Source organism: Salminus brasiliensis, chromosome 13 (genome assembly GCF_030463535.1).
Source record: "Salminus brasiliensis chromosome 13, fSalBra1.hap2, whole genome shotgun sequence".
Lineage (NCBI taxonomy): Eukaryota > Metazoa > Chordata > Actinopteri > Characiformes > Bryconidae > Salminus > Salminus brasiliensis.
This window is the reverse complement of record NC_132890.1, coordinates 14,931,707-14,948,880: the sequence shown is the minus strand read 5'-3', so window position 1 is coordinate 14,948,880 and position 17,174 is coordinate 14,931,707.

Sequence of the window (17,174 nt, the reverse complement as noted above, 5' to 3'; positions counted from 1 at the left end):
TCTAGTGGAAACATCACAAAATAAGACCTTGTAATTTATATGGGGCTACAAGAGCGGCATAAATTATGAGCACTTTGACTCAGGCATGTTGATCGAGGTTTTAAGGTAAATGTCTGAGCATACATTTCAAAATCTAGAAATACATGATCACCATCTTACTTACATCTCTGTAAAGTGGATAATTTAATTCTAGGTCATTTACCACTCCAAATATACATGGATAATACCTTAGAGTGTATCCCAATTTTTTTTAGGAAGGGCAAAGGTATCATAACAGAACTAAATAAATAAGATGCCTTGTCAGTGGATAATTGTGGCAAATCTAAGGAAAGGAAAAAGGGGGCAATATCTAAGGTTTCCTTTGGGACATCTGATTTATATAATTCTGAATAGAACCTGCAAAAAGCTTCATTGCTTTTTACATGTTCTGTAAGTAGTTCTCCATCATGAGACCTTATTGCTGCAATATTTGAAAATTTCTCATTACTGAGTTTTAGCACCAAGAGGTGACTGGGCCTGCTTCCATTAAAATATACATTATAATAAGGTACATTAATTATAATACAACCCTTATAATAAGGAATTCTGAATAGAATAATATTGAGCTCATTTTTAAATAAAACTTTTTTTGTATTGCAATATCACCAGAAAGTGTTGATTGCACTTGAATTTCAACTTGAAGCACAAGAAAGGTCCAGAGTTTTGTGTCTTTTCTGTCACCAAGATACAAAAGCAATAGAATTATTCCTAAAGAAACCATTCACTCTTCCCAACAAACCTTTGATCGTCCACTGAACCCTGATTAAACAGAAGAAATTTGGTTAATTCACTCGTAAATTCAGAGCCGAAAGATTTGAGCTTGCAGATAAAGTATGTTGCTTAGTGCTCGGATTAAGATGTTGCAAGCAGTCGAGTAAAGACAATGTGGTAATACATAGCTTAAGCTTGGAGCTAGCGGCCAGCTGACTGAGAAATATCACCCCCTGACCTGTTTAATTAATAAATGATTATATATCTGCTCCCACCACTAACCGAAATGATCATATCTGCTCCCACCACTAACCGAAGGTCCAATATATTTGTTAGATCATCTAACAGAAAAGAACTGGGATCTCTTAGAGTTGGAGCGTAAACTGAAATAAAGGCAATACTTCCATTTCTTACTTTTGTAGTAATGTATGTTATTCTCCTTTCTTCACCCCTTCCTTGGTTTCAAACAGTAATCTCCCAATTCTTCTGTACATAGATAAGAACTCCTTTAGTTGTTATTTGCAGTTGCATAAGAAGCAACTCTATAGAATTTATTGCATTTGGGAATATCAAAATCTCTTAAATGGGGCTCTTTAATCATACCAAGGTCAATTCATTTTATGAACGTTTAAACCATTAAAATATTTCAGCTCAAGACATTCAAAACCATAAAGATTAAAAATAAACTCAAGTATAACAAGACTTTTAATTTCCAAACTCCAAAAGAACTGAACACAGCTTAAACATCAAATTATAAGTGAACTGAACCTTGCACCAGTTAGTTGAGGTGAAAACCAGCTGTGGTGGTGGAGCAGCCCTCTGCTTTTCCAGGCCACGCAGACACCCCCAAGGCCCTCTCCGGTGCAGGAGTGGAGACAACAATGCTGTGTCCACCACGCTGTAGTGCTGGTTTTAAGACAGCAGCGTTGGAGGAGTTATGGGCAGCCTCCAGCCTCGTCTTCCGTCTGTGGAGTTTGGACTGCCTCTACAACAGCAGCAGTTAAGTTTGACGACCTCCTTGCAGAGCGCCTGGATAGATCACTCCTCCATGTTTGCCAAGTTTTTCGAGAGTAAACACAGACAGAAACGTAAACGATTGTTATTGAGTACTGCACAGTAACACAGGGAGCAGAGAGATTCTTCTTTTTTCTTTTGTGGTCTTCATCTTTGTCTTTTCTTTGGCTTTTTTGTCTTGTTTATCCTCTTTGTGTTTATAGTTTTCTTCTTTTATCTTTGTCGTCTTTTTTTAGGTTTTGACTTTGTCTCTATTGTCTTTCCTTTTTTCCTCTTTTCTTTTTTCTTCTTCTTTTCCTTTTTTCCTCTTTTCTTTTTTCTTCTTCTTTTCCTTTGTTTTTCTTTTTTCTTTACTTTTCTTTGTCTTTGTATTTGATTTCTTTGTCTTTATTCTTTGTCTTTCTTCTTTGTCTTGATTTTCTTTGTATTTCTCTTCTTCGTCTTTGTCTTATTTGTCTTTTTTTCTTTGTATTTTCTTAGCCTTCTTCTTTTCCTTCTTTTCCTGTTTTTGTTCCTTTTCTTTTCTTGGTCTTTGTCTTCTTATTCTTCGTCCTTATTGTCTTTTCTTCTTTGTCGTTTTGTCTTCTTTATCCTTTTCTTCTTTGTATTTTCTATTTGTCATTTTATTAGTTTTCTTTTATGTTTTTCTTTGTCATTCTTCTTTGTCTTTTCTTTTTTTGTTTTCTTTGTATTTCACTTCTTTGTCTTTGTCTTTTTTTCTTTGTATTTTTGTTGTCTTCTTTTGTTTTTTTTTTCTTCTTTTTTTGGAGTTTTGACTTTGTCTCTATTGTCCTTTCCTCTTTTCTTTGTCTTCTTCTTTTCCTTTTAAAAAAAAATCTATTATTTTTCTTTGTATTTCATTTCTTTGTCTTTTTATTCTTGCTTTTTTCTTGGTCTTCTTATTTGTCTTCATCATCTTTTTCTTGTCTTCTTTGTCTTTTTCTTTTTTCTTCTTTGTTTTTTATCTTTGTCTTTTTTTCTTTGTGTTTTCTTAGTCTTCATATATATATTTTTCTTTTATTCTTTTCTTGGTATTGGTCTTTTTTGTCTTCTTTATCCTCTTTGTGTTTATAGTTGTCTTCATTTATCTTTGTCGTCTTGGTCTTTTTTGTCTTTGTCTTTCTCTTTCTACTTTCTTTCTTTTTCTCTCTTGATTTCATTTCCTTAGATTTTCATCATCTTCTTTGTCTTCATTAATCTTTTTCTTCTTTATCTGCTTTGTCTTTTTGTCTTCTTTATCCTTTTCTTCTTTGTATTTTCTATTTGTCATTTTATTTTGTCTTTTTTTAGAAAAAGACAAAGAAAAAAATATATTGTTCTCTTCTTTTGTTCTGTCTTTCTTTTTTCTTCTTTGTTTTTAATTTTTGTCTTTTTTTCTTTGTGTTTTCTTAGTCTTTATATATTTTTCTTTTATTCTTTTCTTGGGATTTGTCTTTTTTGTCTTCTTTATCCTCTTTGTGTTTATAGTTGTCTTCATTTATCTTTGTCGTCTTGGTCTTTTTTGTCTTTGTCTTTCTCTTTCTCTTTCTTCTTTCTTTCTTTTTCTCTCTTGTTTTCATTTCCCTAGATTTTCATCATCTTCTTTGTCTTCATTAAACTTTTTCTTCTTTTTCTGCTTTGTCTTTTTGTTTCCTTTATCATTTTCTTCTTTGTATTTTCTATTTGTCTTATTTTATCTTTTGTCTTTATCTTTTTCTTTGTCTTTTTCTTTGTTTTCTTTGTATTTCACGTCTTTGTCTTGTTTGTCTTTTTCTTCTTTGTATTTTTGTTGTCTTCTTTTGTTTTGTTTTTCTTTTTTGAGGTTTTCACTTTGTCTCTATTGTCTTTCCTTTTTTTCCTCTTTTCTTTTTTCTTCTTCTTTTCCTTTGTCTTTGTCTTCTTTTTTGTCTTCATCATCTTTTTCTTGTCTTCTTTGTCTTTTTCTTTTTTATCTTTGTCTTTATCTTGTTTTTATTTGTCTTTTTTGTTCTCTTCTTTTTGTTCTGTCTTTCTTTTTTCTTCTTTGTTTTTTATCTTTGTCTTTTTTTCTTTGTGTTTTCTTAGTCTTTATATTTTCCTTTTGTTTTTCTTCTATTCTTTTCTTGGTATTTGTCTTTTTTGTCTTCTTTATCCTCTTTGTGTTTATAGTTGTCTTCTTTTATCTTTGTTGTCTTGGTCTTTTTTGTTTTTGTCTTTATCCTTCTTCTTTCTTTCTTTCTTTTTCTCTTTTGTTTTCATTTCTTTAGATGTTTTGTCATCTTTGTCTTTTCTTTGTCTTCTTTAATTTTTTTCTTCTTAGACAACTGGATTAGGGTGAACTTATGTTAATGTCTGCTCTCTGTTCTGATGATCAATTACATTAGACTCTTTCAGTGACAGACAGGCCTGATTCTGGATCCTAACAGAGTACGATAGATTACCTAATAAAACATCTAGAAGAAGAAATGAGAGGAGAGATGAGTGAGGGAGAGTTCAACTCCACTAAAAAAAAAAACAGGTTTGGACTCACAGAGCTGATGCCTCTGTTGGGTTTTGCTGCTACGTTCTTCAGTGTTCTCCCACTCTAACATACTGGTTCCAACAGCGACTGGAAGTTCCTCTAAACAGAGAACTATTTAAGGTCCTGTAGGAGGTCAGCAGGAGGACACCTACTGACCCTGACCTGCTGGAGAGAATGGCACACTGCACTGGGCCTCGCTGTGACGTCACAGATGATGTCATAAAGGAGGGTTCTGACCCAGGTCCACCGACGCAGCTGCACTGGGATCAGCGCCAGGAGTTCACTGCTGACTGGACTTTCCCTTACCAGCAGCTCTGCCTCTAAACCAGTACAGACCTCCCAGTAAGACCAGTGCAGGCTGGGGTCAGCTGGTTTAGTGGAGCAGAAGAGCTGAGAGAATTATTTATTTATTTGTCTATTTAGTCTTAAAGGAATCGTAAAAGCTAAAATCTCACATTGAGAGAGAGAGAGAGAGAGTGTGTGTGTGTCATTCTGCACTGTGATGCTTTACTGTGTGGGTTTAATAGCGCCCCCTACAGGAGCCTGAACTCACCTCTCTAAAAAATAAAAGCTTAAAATCTCACAGAAACCTTTGTGGTTCTCTCAGAAACAAACCTGGTTACAGAGTGAAGACCAGAGTGAGAAGTAAGAGAAGATCAAACCCATCAGATCTTTATTATAGAGAATCTGCTGTTCAGGACGTTCAGATTCAGCAGTGATTCAGAGAGCTGGACAGGTCAGACAGGGTCACTGCAGTGAAATTGTGCTTCACTGTAGAGAAACCTACCCACTCTGATTTCTTTGCAGTGATCTTGAATGGAACCAGAAGTTGGTCGCCATGACTACAAATCAGATGTAGCCATTTTATTTCCTATCCAAACCTACCAGTGAAGCTACACGTGTCTTCTGAGTTTTATATGGAGAAAGGATGATGATGGGGAAAAAGTGTCTGATCTGAGAACAGTACAATTTTCTTTCAGGACTATTTTTTGCAGCACAACGCCCTGCAGCATGTATCCCTCCACCATTTTAGTGAGATGTAATGTTAAGGATTTTACACACGGAGCTGTGTGCAACAGCGGCCCCGGTGGAAAATCTTCACCTGCCTCACTAATGGAGATTTGAACAGAAGTTGTAAGTAAATGTAAGTAATATTATATTTATGTAAGTAAGATTATATTTATGTAAGTAAGATTATCTGTATGTAAGTAATATTATATTTATGTATGTAAGATTATATTTATGTAAGTAAGATTATCTGTATGTAAGTAATATTATATTTATGTAAGATTATATTTATGTAAGTAAGATTATCTGTATGTAATCTTAATGGGTTAAATCTAACTTGTACTTCAATATTGTTTAAAGTTTGCTTAGAAATCACCTTAGTTTTGCTCATATAATTGTTTTTAGCTTTACAGTGAAGTGACTGGCTAAAGTAAGTTAGCTGAGGCAGAAAGCATAAAGGTGGATAACATGTCAGTCTCGACAATTTATAATTTCTTTTTTTCTTCTTTTCTTTTTTTTTTTACTATAATATATATTTTTCTTTTTCTTCAATTCAATTTAAGTTTATTTATACAGCACGTTTTACAACAAATGTCACAAAGCAGCTTTACAGAGACCTGGAAGAAAACTTGAGATGGGGAGCCCATCCTCCTCTGGTCGACATCAGATAGCACAATAATTGAATTAAGAGAATATGCAAATTTGCGGTTAAGCCATAAAAGATGAAGGTGAGTGAAATGTTAAAGTCCAGGCAGGTATGCATGGTCATGCAGTGAGAAGAGGATGAATCCATGCCAAACCCCAGAGCAGAACAGCGGGCAGCAGGGTAGTGGAGGAAAGAAAAGAAAGGAGGGAAAACACGAGTTAGGAGAAGCGCGGCAACATTGCGATGGGTGGATGAGGATAGTGGATGGGTGGATGAGGGTGGAGAGGGTAGTTGGGGGAAGGGTTACAGTGGGACAAGATCACGGTGAGCAGAAAACACTAAAGGATTCAAGCCAAATTAAAACATCTTAGAGAAAACAAGGACAGAATACTCTAAAATATAAAAGCTTAAAATCTCACAGAAACCTTTGTGGTTCTCTCAGAAACAAACCTGGTTACAGAGTGAAGACCAGAGTGAGGAGTAAGAGAAGATCAAACCCATCAGATCTTTATTATAGAGAATCTGCTGTTCAGGACGTTCAGATTCAGCAATGATTCAGAGAGCTGGACAGGTCAGACAGGGTCACTGCAGTGAAATTGTGCTTCACTGTAGAGAAACCTACCCACTCTGATTTCTTTGCAGTGATCTTGAATGGAACCAGATGTCGGTCGCCATGACTACAACTCCGATATAGCCATTTTATTTCCTATCCAAACCCACCAGTGAAGCTACACGTGTCTTCTGAGTCACGGTGAGCAGAAAACACTAAGGGTTTCAAGCCAAATTAAAACATCTTAGAGAAAACAAGGACTGACTACACATTTATATTCAAAGGACTGGATACAATAAAATGTCCTTCTCTAAACACAGGCCTCCTTTAGCATGGGACTGTACAAATGACAGGCAGAAATAATCAGGGTCAACACAGTAGAAACAGAATTGTGGCCAAAATACACTGGAAAGAAACAGACTTTACCACTCAGATAATAAGGCCTTGAATGCACAGGATAATACAGCAGCCACCAAGCACAAGCATTGCAATCCATATGATGAGACTAGAGAGAATGACCAAAAACCTTTTCCAGTTACAAAACCTTCCAACCTAAAGACTGCTGTGCTCAACCCTAATTTCAGTCCCCAATTATTGTGGTTCCTATCAGAGTCCTGGGTTCCTGAAAGGATGCCAAGGGTGCACAATGTTCTGGGCCATATTCCTCAGAAAGTGTTCAAAATAGTCCAGAGTTCATTTCTGTTCTGGGCACATCCCCAACCTAAAAGTCCACTTCTGTTCCAACTAAAAAGGGTCCTGGATCAGATCTGATCAGATGGTGGGAAGCAAGCAACACAATCAGTCCAATGCCGTTGTTCAAATGATGCTGTGTCCAGACTTGTCCTGTCACAGTCTTTGCCCTTCAGAGTCATCGCAGGCAGCAAAGGCGGCGCTAGGCTCACACCTTATACTGTCGTCAACGTAGGATGGAGTCAGGATGACAGTTTACCAGCCGTTGCCATTGACTCTTCAGATGGTCACATCTTCTGATCACACACATCTTAAAATACAAACAATAACAAGTGCCACTCCGGTCATTTGAAGAGAACTACACAGAATACATTGATCAAGTACATAAGGAGTACATACAGTCAAGGCGGAGTCTGCACACTCCTTTGACCTTCTCCACATTTCATTTTGTTACACACTTATTCTACAATAGACAGTTCTAGACAACTCTACACAATGACAAAGTCAAAGCAGGTTTTTACACATTTGTGGTAATTTATCATAAAATAAAGTAAAATCTCATATGTTCAAAAGTAGAAGAGGAAGAAACCCTGAGAGGAACCAAGACTCAAAAGGGGAACCAGTCCTCCCCTGGTCAACACCGGATAGCACAACAAATGACAGAACAAGAATAAAAATCAACAAAAGAAACAATAGTGAATTTTAAGCTGCTGCAAAGGTGACATCAAGCCAAAAATGAGAGTGAGCAATGTGAAAGTGCATGCAGGTAAATAGTCAAATGCACAGCTATGCAGTGAAGAGAGAATGACTCAATATGAGAACCCAGAGCAGGACAGCATATCAGTGGGCAGCGAGAAAGAGGGAGAAGGAAAAACATTAGGATTAGGAGGAGCGCAGCAAAACAGGGGGATTTACTAAGGAAAGGAGGAGCGCCAAAGACTGCGTAGGAAGCAATAGGAGGTCAGGTTGTGCAGATTAAGCTGAAGTCATGGCAGAAATCTGTAAAGCTTCGCAGCCCTCAGATAAAGGCCGCTGAGGCCTCATCATGTAAAGAGTGCGACTTAGTTGGTTTGGGTTTCATTTTGTATAAACTTTCCCTTTACTTTTTTCATTGAATTCTATCAGTTTAGTATCACTGGAACTGAAAGTATTTGGCTGTGTCATATTGAAGCCACACTACCACATCACAGAGACAGCCAACCAGCTACAGACCTGTAGGCAGGTAAAACAGAATGAATTGCTGATGGACAGCCAGACAGCCAGATTTGCACACGGCCACTTGGACAGACAAACAGCTAGCCAGAACTGTTGTAGATGGATAGTCACAGTTTACATGTAGACAGACAGCCAGCCAGAGTAGCACACGGATGAACAGAAAACCTGAGTTGCACATGGGCATGCAGACAGTCACACAGCTGCAGACAAATATTCAAACTATTGAGACAAGGTAGCTCATCCCCAGTTTAAACAACTATCTAGACTGGAAGATGATGTCAAATGAATTATTGGAAACCGGTTACATGTACTTTCTGCTGCAGTGAGTGTGAGAGGGGCAAAAGGAAGGCAAAGGGAGCCAGAATACCTTATCCTTGTTGGGCGGATCCACCTTCTCTTTGTGTGAATTAATAAAAGACTTGATGCACAAGACATGACCCGAAACATTCAGTACAACTTCATACTCGCAGCCCTTGGCAACTGGTCACACTTAAACAAAAATCATCTTTGAGAACTAAAATCAGACTGTTTCACATAGAGAATTGTCAGACAGAGTGCAGGTGTATGGTCAAAGTCAGTCAGACAGCCACAAAGTTTTAGATGGAGAAACAGATACAGGGCTACAGTGTATAGGGCTACAGTGTACAGACTAGGGTTAGGTTTCCAGACACCATTGCAGATGGACATGGATAAACAACAAAAAAAAGCCAGCCAGCATTGCAGCCAGAGTCTTAACAGAATGAACTGCAACAGATGGATAGACAGCCAGACAGTAGCAGAGTGACAAACACATAGTTGCACAAGGACAACCAGCCTTCCAGACAGCCACACAGTTGTATACGGACATTCAGCCAGCCAGAGTTGCAGATGGACATGCAGACAGCCATAAACAGTTGTACAGTGACCCAGCCAGCCACGAAGTTGTAGACTGACATCTAGTCAGCCAGAGTTAAAGATAGACAGAACGTTTGCCAAGTATATAGACAGCCACAGATGGATGGACAGCCAGATTTGTACACTAACAAAAAGACAGCCACCCAGACAAACAACCAGCCAGCGTTGCCCACGTTGCCATCCAGTCAGCCACAGAGTTGTAGACAGCCAGTCAGACACAGCTGTACATGTATAGACAGCCAGCCAAAAAGTTGCACATGGACGGTTGGACAGACATCAATCTAGAATTGCACACGGATGGACAGCCACCCACCCAGCAAGAGAGTTGCACACGGGCATGAAGACAGCCAACCACAGTTGCAGACAGATAGTCAGGCTGTGATGAGTCAAGGTAGCTTTAAAGAAGTTTAAGTAAGACTCTAGTGTGGAAGATATGTTCAAATGTATTATTGTAAACAGGTTACATGTAGTTCTACTCCTGCTGCAGAGAGTGTTAGGGGGCAAAATGGACGCAAAGGGAGCTGGGATACCTTGTCCTTGTTGGATGGATCCACCTTCAGCCAGGGAGGTGGTCCTGAGAACCTGTAAGACAAAAAAGAAAGTCAATACATGTATAGAAACTGAATGATCACTTACCTGTTATGTCTTGAGGAATGTGTATGGTAATAGCGCTGTGGGTGTTTGCATGTTTAAACATAATTGACGTCATCCCTCTAAGGACGTACTGGTTTATTCTGGGGCAGGGCTTAAAACCTAAATTCTCAGCAGGTGTATTTAGTGGCGGTTGACTCTCTAATGCAGGTCAGCCTCTACCCGTGCACCTGTGTCTGGATTGTCACACACAGTTGCAGATGGTCTTGGATGGGCAGCCAGACAGACAGCCAGCCAGAGTTGCGAATGGAGACCACCAACCAGAGTCGCCTATGAATAGACAGTCAGTCACACACATTTGTCAGCCAGTGTAAATGAGTATCTAGGGTGGAGTACACCTTAAATGTATAATTGTAAACAGGTTACCTGTACTTACCTTTTAATCCTGCTGTGGTGAGTGTCAAGGGGGCTAAATGAAAGCAAAGGGAGCCGGGCCGGGACCACTTGTTGGTCACTTACTGACGTAACCGACAGAAGTGTCTGACAGTGAAGTGGATCTAAAACACACAGTTGCTGTATCTTGACTTTAGTAAAATTATGAAGACATTCATAACTTGTAGCTGTAGTTACACTCAATAATATACATTTGTATTGCTAATTAAGCTGGTTTAAAGCCCTATTTGGACCGGATTAATTTTACCTGGCAAACATCGATTGCCTCGATTTTGTGTGTTCCTGTAGTGACCACAAAATTTCTTTTTTTCAGTTTATTTCACAATTGGTGTTTGTAGTCTCAGGCTTAACTTGAGGTTTCTTACACTCCTTGACCAACAACAACAAAAATAAATAAATAAATAAATAAATAAATGCACCCAGCTATTGGATTATTAGAGATGTTGGATTATTGTAAAACATGATATGCAGTTAGGACGTCTTAACAGGCAATTATGTAAATGACGGACAGAGTGGCTGTTTTGCAGGCTTTTTTTGTCGACGAGTGTATAGAACATGCTTAGCTAACTGGGTGTAATAGCTTCCGCCACTTTATGTTTGTGTTAAGCTATATAATATATTGTATAATTTTACCTAGTGGAAGTAAGAGTTAGTGTACAGTAGGGGTGTGCAATCTTGACAAAAACTTAGATCAATATTTTCTTGGATTCTGCCGACAATGATAATTAGACAATACTTTGCATCTTTCAAAATGTATTTAGAAAAAGCTAGATCAAGGCAAGACTTTTACACTTATTTATTTAATAAAATAAACATAATACAAAACTGCACGTGTTACTGACATTACAAACTCTTTTTCTCTGTTTTACAAAATCTTTTTTTACATTAAATTTATTTTACATGAATGTAATATATATATTACAATGAAAATGACTAACATGAAATAAATGTAAAGGTTTTAAGCGACTGGCGAATATGTGTGGTTTTGAGGGGTTTCTGCGAAGTGAGTGACCTACTCGATAATGTCTGCTTGCAATTTGTTATGACAACAATTAAGATATTACTAATAAGATATTATTAGCAGGCCATCAGCAACTTCAAGGACAAGAAGCTAATACCAAGCCAGGGAAGGACCTCGTTGGCAGCATTCGATTAACTTTTTCAAGGTTCATTTTGTAGTCAGTCTAAGCTATGAAGAATCACTCAGCAGCATGTACAAATTTCTCCAGACAACAGTGTACAGTATTGATGTAGGCACCACAAGAGAGAACGGAGTTCTTTGAATATTGTTGAATAATGTTACATTTGCAGATCACTGCATGATACACCTGGCACCTTGATTCAGCATATTAAGTTGTTGCATGGTTCAGATGCAGGAAAGAAATTTGGTCTGATGTGCTCATGATGAAAGAATTGGAATCAACAGATATCTGGAGGGAAATGTACCCGTCCGGTAAGGACTATACACATTACTCTTCTCCACATTCAACCTACTCAACAATAGACTTTTCTTATTTTTAGCAGAGCTCGAGATAAGGTGGGGGCAGTGATAATGGTAGAATAGATCTTTCCGATCATGCCCCAATCTTGAATCATGAAATGAATTGAGATATATAGTTTAAAAACACAGGAGGCAGTTTTATACCTTAAACAAAGACATTACAAGGTAGGAGGAAGATAGCTAAACTCACAAGAAACAGGGAAACATCAAGCGGATAATATTATTGATAAAATTAGGAATCCAAAAGACTAGAAGAGCTAGAATCTAAAACGCAGAAAATTCAAGAAAGTTTTGAAATATTTTATAAGAATAATGAGGAGTTTTACGTAGCCATTTTTAGATCAAAACCAGAAAAATCTTCAGGACTGGACGGATATACCTCTCTAAGTATTTGATCCCCTAAAAACCATGACTAATGTTGGCTCTCACAGACCACTGACACATCCTAATCTCAGTGAAGTCATTGCCTGCATAAGAGACACCGGTCCCAAATTGTCACCTGTGTAAAAGGCCAACTGCCAAGAGACTGAGTTCTTTGAATATTGTTGAATAATGTTACATTTGCAGATCACTGCATGATACACCTGGCACCTTGATTCGGCATATTAAGTTGTTGCATGGTTCAGATGCAGGAAAGAAATTTGGTCTGATGTGCTCATGATAGTTGTTCTCAGCAGTTCCAAAGTTTTGCAGTCTTTAGAAAACACCTGAAAATTGTTCATGTGAGATATACGTTTGAAGTCACATCTACCAGTAGTGTCTCAGTGAAACTAAAATCTAGGGGTTTCAAGCACTTGTATAGAACAGGTGTTGCTCTTTTGATATGAAATACACTGTTATTTGAACACATCAGATATTTCTGATTAAGATGGGAGATTTGTGATATCACAGGGAAAATAGAAGGATTAGTAGAAACACTATTAAATATATATACAGTGACCTCCATAATTATTGGCACCCCTGGTTAAGATGTGTTCTTTAGCTTCTAATAAATTAAGTTTTTTTTCTAAATAATATAGGACCACGATGGAAAAAAGAGTAAAATCCAACCTTTAACTCAAGTGAATTTATTCAGTAGGAAAAAAAATCCTACATTAAGAAATAATTGTTTAACATCAAATAATGTGTGCCACAATTATTGGCACCCCTGATGTTAATACTTTGTACAACCCCTACAGCACCTAATCTTCTCTTATAATGTTATACAAGATGGGAGAATACAGATAGAGGGATCTTTGACCATTCCTCTTTGCACAATCTCTCTAAATCATCCAGCGACCTGGGTCCTCTCCTCTGCACTCTCCTCTTCAGCTCACCCCACAGGTTTTCAATGGGGTTGAGGTCTGGGGACTGAGATGGCCATGGGAGGAGCTTGATTCTGTGTGTGGTGAACCATTTCTGTGTAGATTTGGCCATATGTTTTGGGTCATTTTCTTGCTGAAAGACCCAGTGACGACCCATCTTCAGCTTTTGGGCAGAAGCCACCAGATTTTGTTTTAAAATGTCCTGGTATTTCAAACCATTCATGATGCCATGCACCCTAACAAGGTTCCCAGGGCCTTTGGAAGAGAAACAGGCCCACAGCATCACTGATCCTCCCCCATATTTCACAGTGGGCATGAGGTGCTTTTCTGCATACTCAGCTCTTGTGTTACGCCAGACCCACTTAGAGCATTTGTTGCCAAAAAGCTCTATCTTAGTTTCATCTGACCAAAGCACACGGTCCCAGTTGAAGTTCCAGTACTGCTTAGCAAACTCCAAACGTTTGTGTTTATGATTGTGAGTGAGAAAAGGTTTTTTCCGTGCATGCCTCCCAAACAGCTTGTTGGCATGCAGATAGCGCCTGATGGTTGTTTTGGAGACTTTGTGACCCCAAGAAGCTACCATTTGTTGTAATTCTGTAACAGTGAGCTTTGGAGACCTTTTTATTTCTCTTATCATCCTCCTCACTGTGCGTGGTGGCAAAATAAACTTGCGTCCTCGTCCAGGCTTGTTTACCACTGTTCCAGTTGTTTTAAACTTCTTAATAATTCCTCTGACAGTAGATATGGACAGGTGTAGGTGAGTGGCTATTTTCTTGTAGCCATTGCCTGACTTGTGGAGGTCAACACACATCTACCTTACTTGAATGGTATGTTCCTTTGTCTTTCCCATGTTGAAGAGAAATGGCCTCTGTGTCACGTCATATTTATACCCCAGGGAAACAGGAAGTTGTGAATTACTAATGAAATGTTCCTACATACTCTGATCAACTTCGTAAACTACTGTAGAATTGACAGAAATACTTTAATTACATTTATTTCCAAAGAAATGTTAGGGGTGCCAATAATTATGGAATAGGTGATTTTATGAAGAATAATTATTTCTTAGTCAGGGATTTTTTTCCCCCCTTAAAATTCACTTGAGTTAAAGGTTGGATTTTACTCTTTTTTCCATCAAGGTCCTAGATTATTTAGAAAAGAAACTCAATTTATTAGAAGCTAAAGAACACATCTTAACCAGGGGTGCCAATAATTATGGAGGGCACTGTATATGCCCCTCCGGGAAGTGAACTGAATTTCTATAAAAGATGGTTTGGTATGATGACTAGCTCACAGGGTACACCGATTTGTGGTGGGGGATGGAATGTTTGTTTAAACCAAAGTTGATTCTTCTAGAGTGACTGCACAACAAAGTCCAGTAAATAAATAAATAAATAAATAAATAGGATGATGAAAGAATTGGAATCAACAGATATCTGGAGGGAAATGTACCCGTCCGGTAAGGACTATACACATTACTCTTCTCCACATTCAACCTACTCAACAATAGACTTTTCTTATTTTTAGCAGAGCTCGAGATAAGGTGGGGGCAGTGATAATGGTAGAATAGATCTTTCCGATCATGCCCCAATCTTGAATCATGTAATGAATTGAGATATATAGTTTAAAAACACAGGAGGCAGTTTTATACCTTAAACAAAGACATTACAAGGTAGGAGGAAGATAGCTAAACTCACAAGAAACAGGGAAACATCAAGCGGATAATATTATTGATAAAATTAGGAATCCAAAAGACTAGAAGAGCTAGAATCTAAAACGCAGAAAAGTCAAGAAAGTTTTGAAATATTTTATAAGAATAATGAGGAGTTTTACGTAGCCATTTTTAGATCAAAACCAGAAAAATCTTCAGGACTGGACGGATATACCTCTCTAAGTATTTGATCCCCTAAAAACCATGACTAATGTTGGCTCCCACAGACCACTGACACATCCTAATCTCAGTGAAGTCATTGCCTGCATGAGAGACACCGGTCCCAAATTGTCACCTGTGTAAAAGGCCAAGAGACTCAGTGACACTCCAACATCTCCATCATGGGCAAGACTAAAGAGCTGTCTAAAGATGTCAGGGACAAAACTGTTGACCTACACAAGGCTGGAATGGGCTACAAAGCCATAAGTAAGAAGCTGGATGAGAAGGTGACAACTGTTTGTGCAATTATTTGGAAGTGGAAGAAGTACAACATTACGGTCAATCGACCTAGACCTGGATCTCCATGCAAGATATCACCTCGTGGAGTCTCATTGATCATGAGAAAGGTTAAAAATCAGCAAAGAACTACACGGGAGGAGCTGGCTAATGATCTCAAGGCAGCTGGGACCACAGTCTCCAAAAAAAACATTGGTAATACACTGAGACGTAATGGTTTAAAATCCTGCAGTGCACGCAAGGTTCCTCTGCTCAAGAAGGCTCATGTCCAGGCCCGCCTAAAGTTCGCCAATGAACATATTAATGACTCCGAGAGAGACTGGGAAAAGGTGCTGTGGTCAGATGAGACCAAAATTTAGCTATTTGGCCTCAACTCAACGTGTTTGGAGGAAGAAAAATATAGAACATGACCCTAAGAACACCATCCCCACCGTCAAGCATGGTAGTAGAAGTATTATGTTTTGGGGGTGTTTTTCTTTTAAAGGCACAGGCCAACTTCACCGCATTGAAGATGAACCGGGCCATGTATCGTAAAATCCTGGGTAACAACCTCCTTGCCTCTGCCAGGGCACTGAAAATGGGTCGTGGATGGGTCTTCCAGCACGACAACAACCCAAACCATACAGCCAAGGAAACAAAGGAGTGGCTCCATAAGAAGCATATAAAGGTCATGGAATGGTGTAGCCAGTCTCTTGACTTCAATCCCATAGAAAATCTATGGAGAGAGCTGAAGATTCATGTTTCCAAATGCACACCTAAAAACCTTAAGGATTTGGAGATGATCTGCAGAGAGGAGTGGGCCAAAATTACTCCTGAAGTGTGTGCAAACTGCTGTGCTTGCCAACAAGGGTTTTTGCCCCCAAGTACTAAATTATGTTTTACCAGGGGGTCAAATACTTATTTCCTTCAATGAAAATCAAGTTAATTTTTATTTCTCATTTCATGTAATTTTCTCAGTTCTTTTGATATTCTATGTGTCACTTTTAAAATAAAGCTGGCATAAAATTGAGACATTTCATTTTTTTTTAATTAAAACTTTTAAAGTCAGTGAGGGGGGGTCAAATACTTATTTCCTCCACTGTATATGTTGTCAATAAATGTCAGCATTTGCATCCAACAAAAGAGTACAGACTCTGATGTAGAAATATTGAAATGCTCCTCTGCAGTCATATCTAGCATGATTTAAGCCACTGCAATGGCTGGCTTTGCTACAAAAAAATAGAATGAAACAAGAATTGCATGCTCGGCTCCTGAGTGCCAAGGTAGAAGATTTTGTTTAGTTGGCAGTCGAAACTGTCTTCAGTCCTGGCATTCTAGTGAAGGAGATGAGTTTCACAGTTTGACCTACATTTAGCCAAAATCATAGGTTAATATATGCTCTAAATTCAATTCAAGAGAAGATTCTAGAAAAAAAATAAACAAATACATAAGGGGTAAAGATAAATTTACCATAAAAGCGTATGTAAATTTGTGTTCAGTGAATGAATGTAGTATTCACTCCCTTAGTAAATTAATTAATATAAAGTCATTCGTAACTGTTATGCAACCAGTTGTCAATTACCATACTGTGACATGTTCTGGCCTGTTGTGAAAATCCCGTCAGAAACCTCTGTCAGCATTAGTGACCAGTTTAGGTTTAATATTTTTATGGCTATAAATGACCTGGCATACTACAAAGAGACCAACTCCAACCACTAGAACACAACAACAGCAAATGTTAAACATATATAAGTAGAAAATAAGGGATTAAAGACTTCCTACATTGCTTCAGAATATAGAAGAGTATTTATGAAATCCAAGCCTAAACAGCCCTAGCTTCTCTTAAGTAGTTTTAGCATGAAACATTTTAGCCATGAAGCTGAATACACTACATATTCCCCCCTTTGAGATGAGACAGAGTCTCAAACAAATAAAG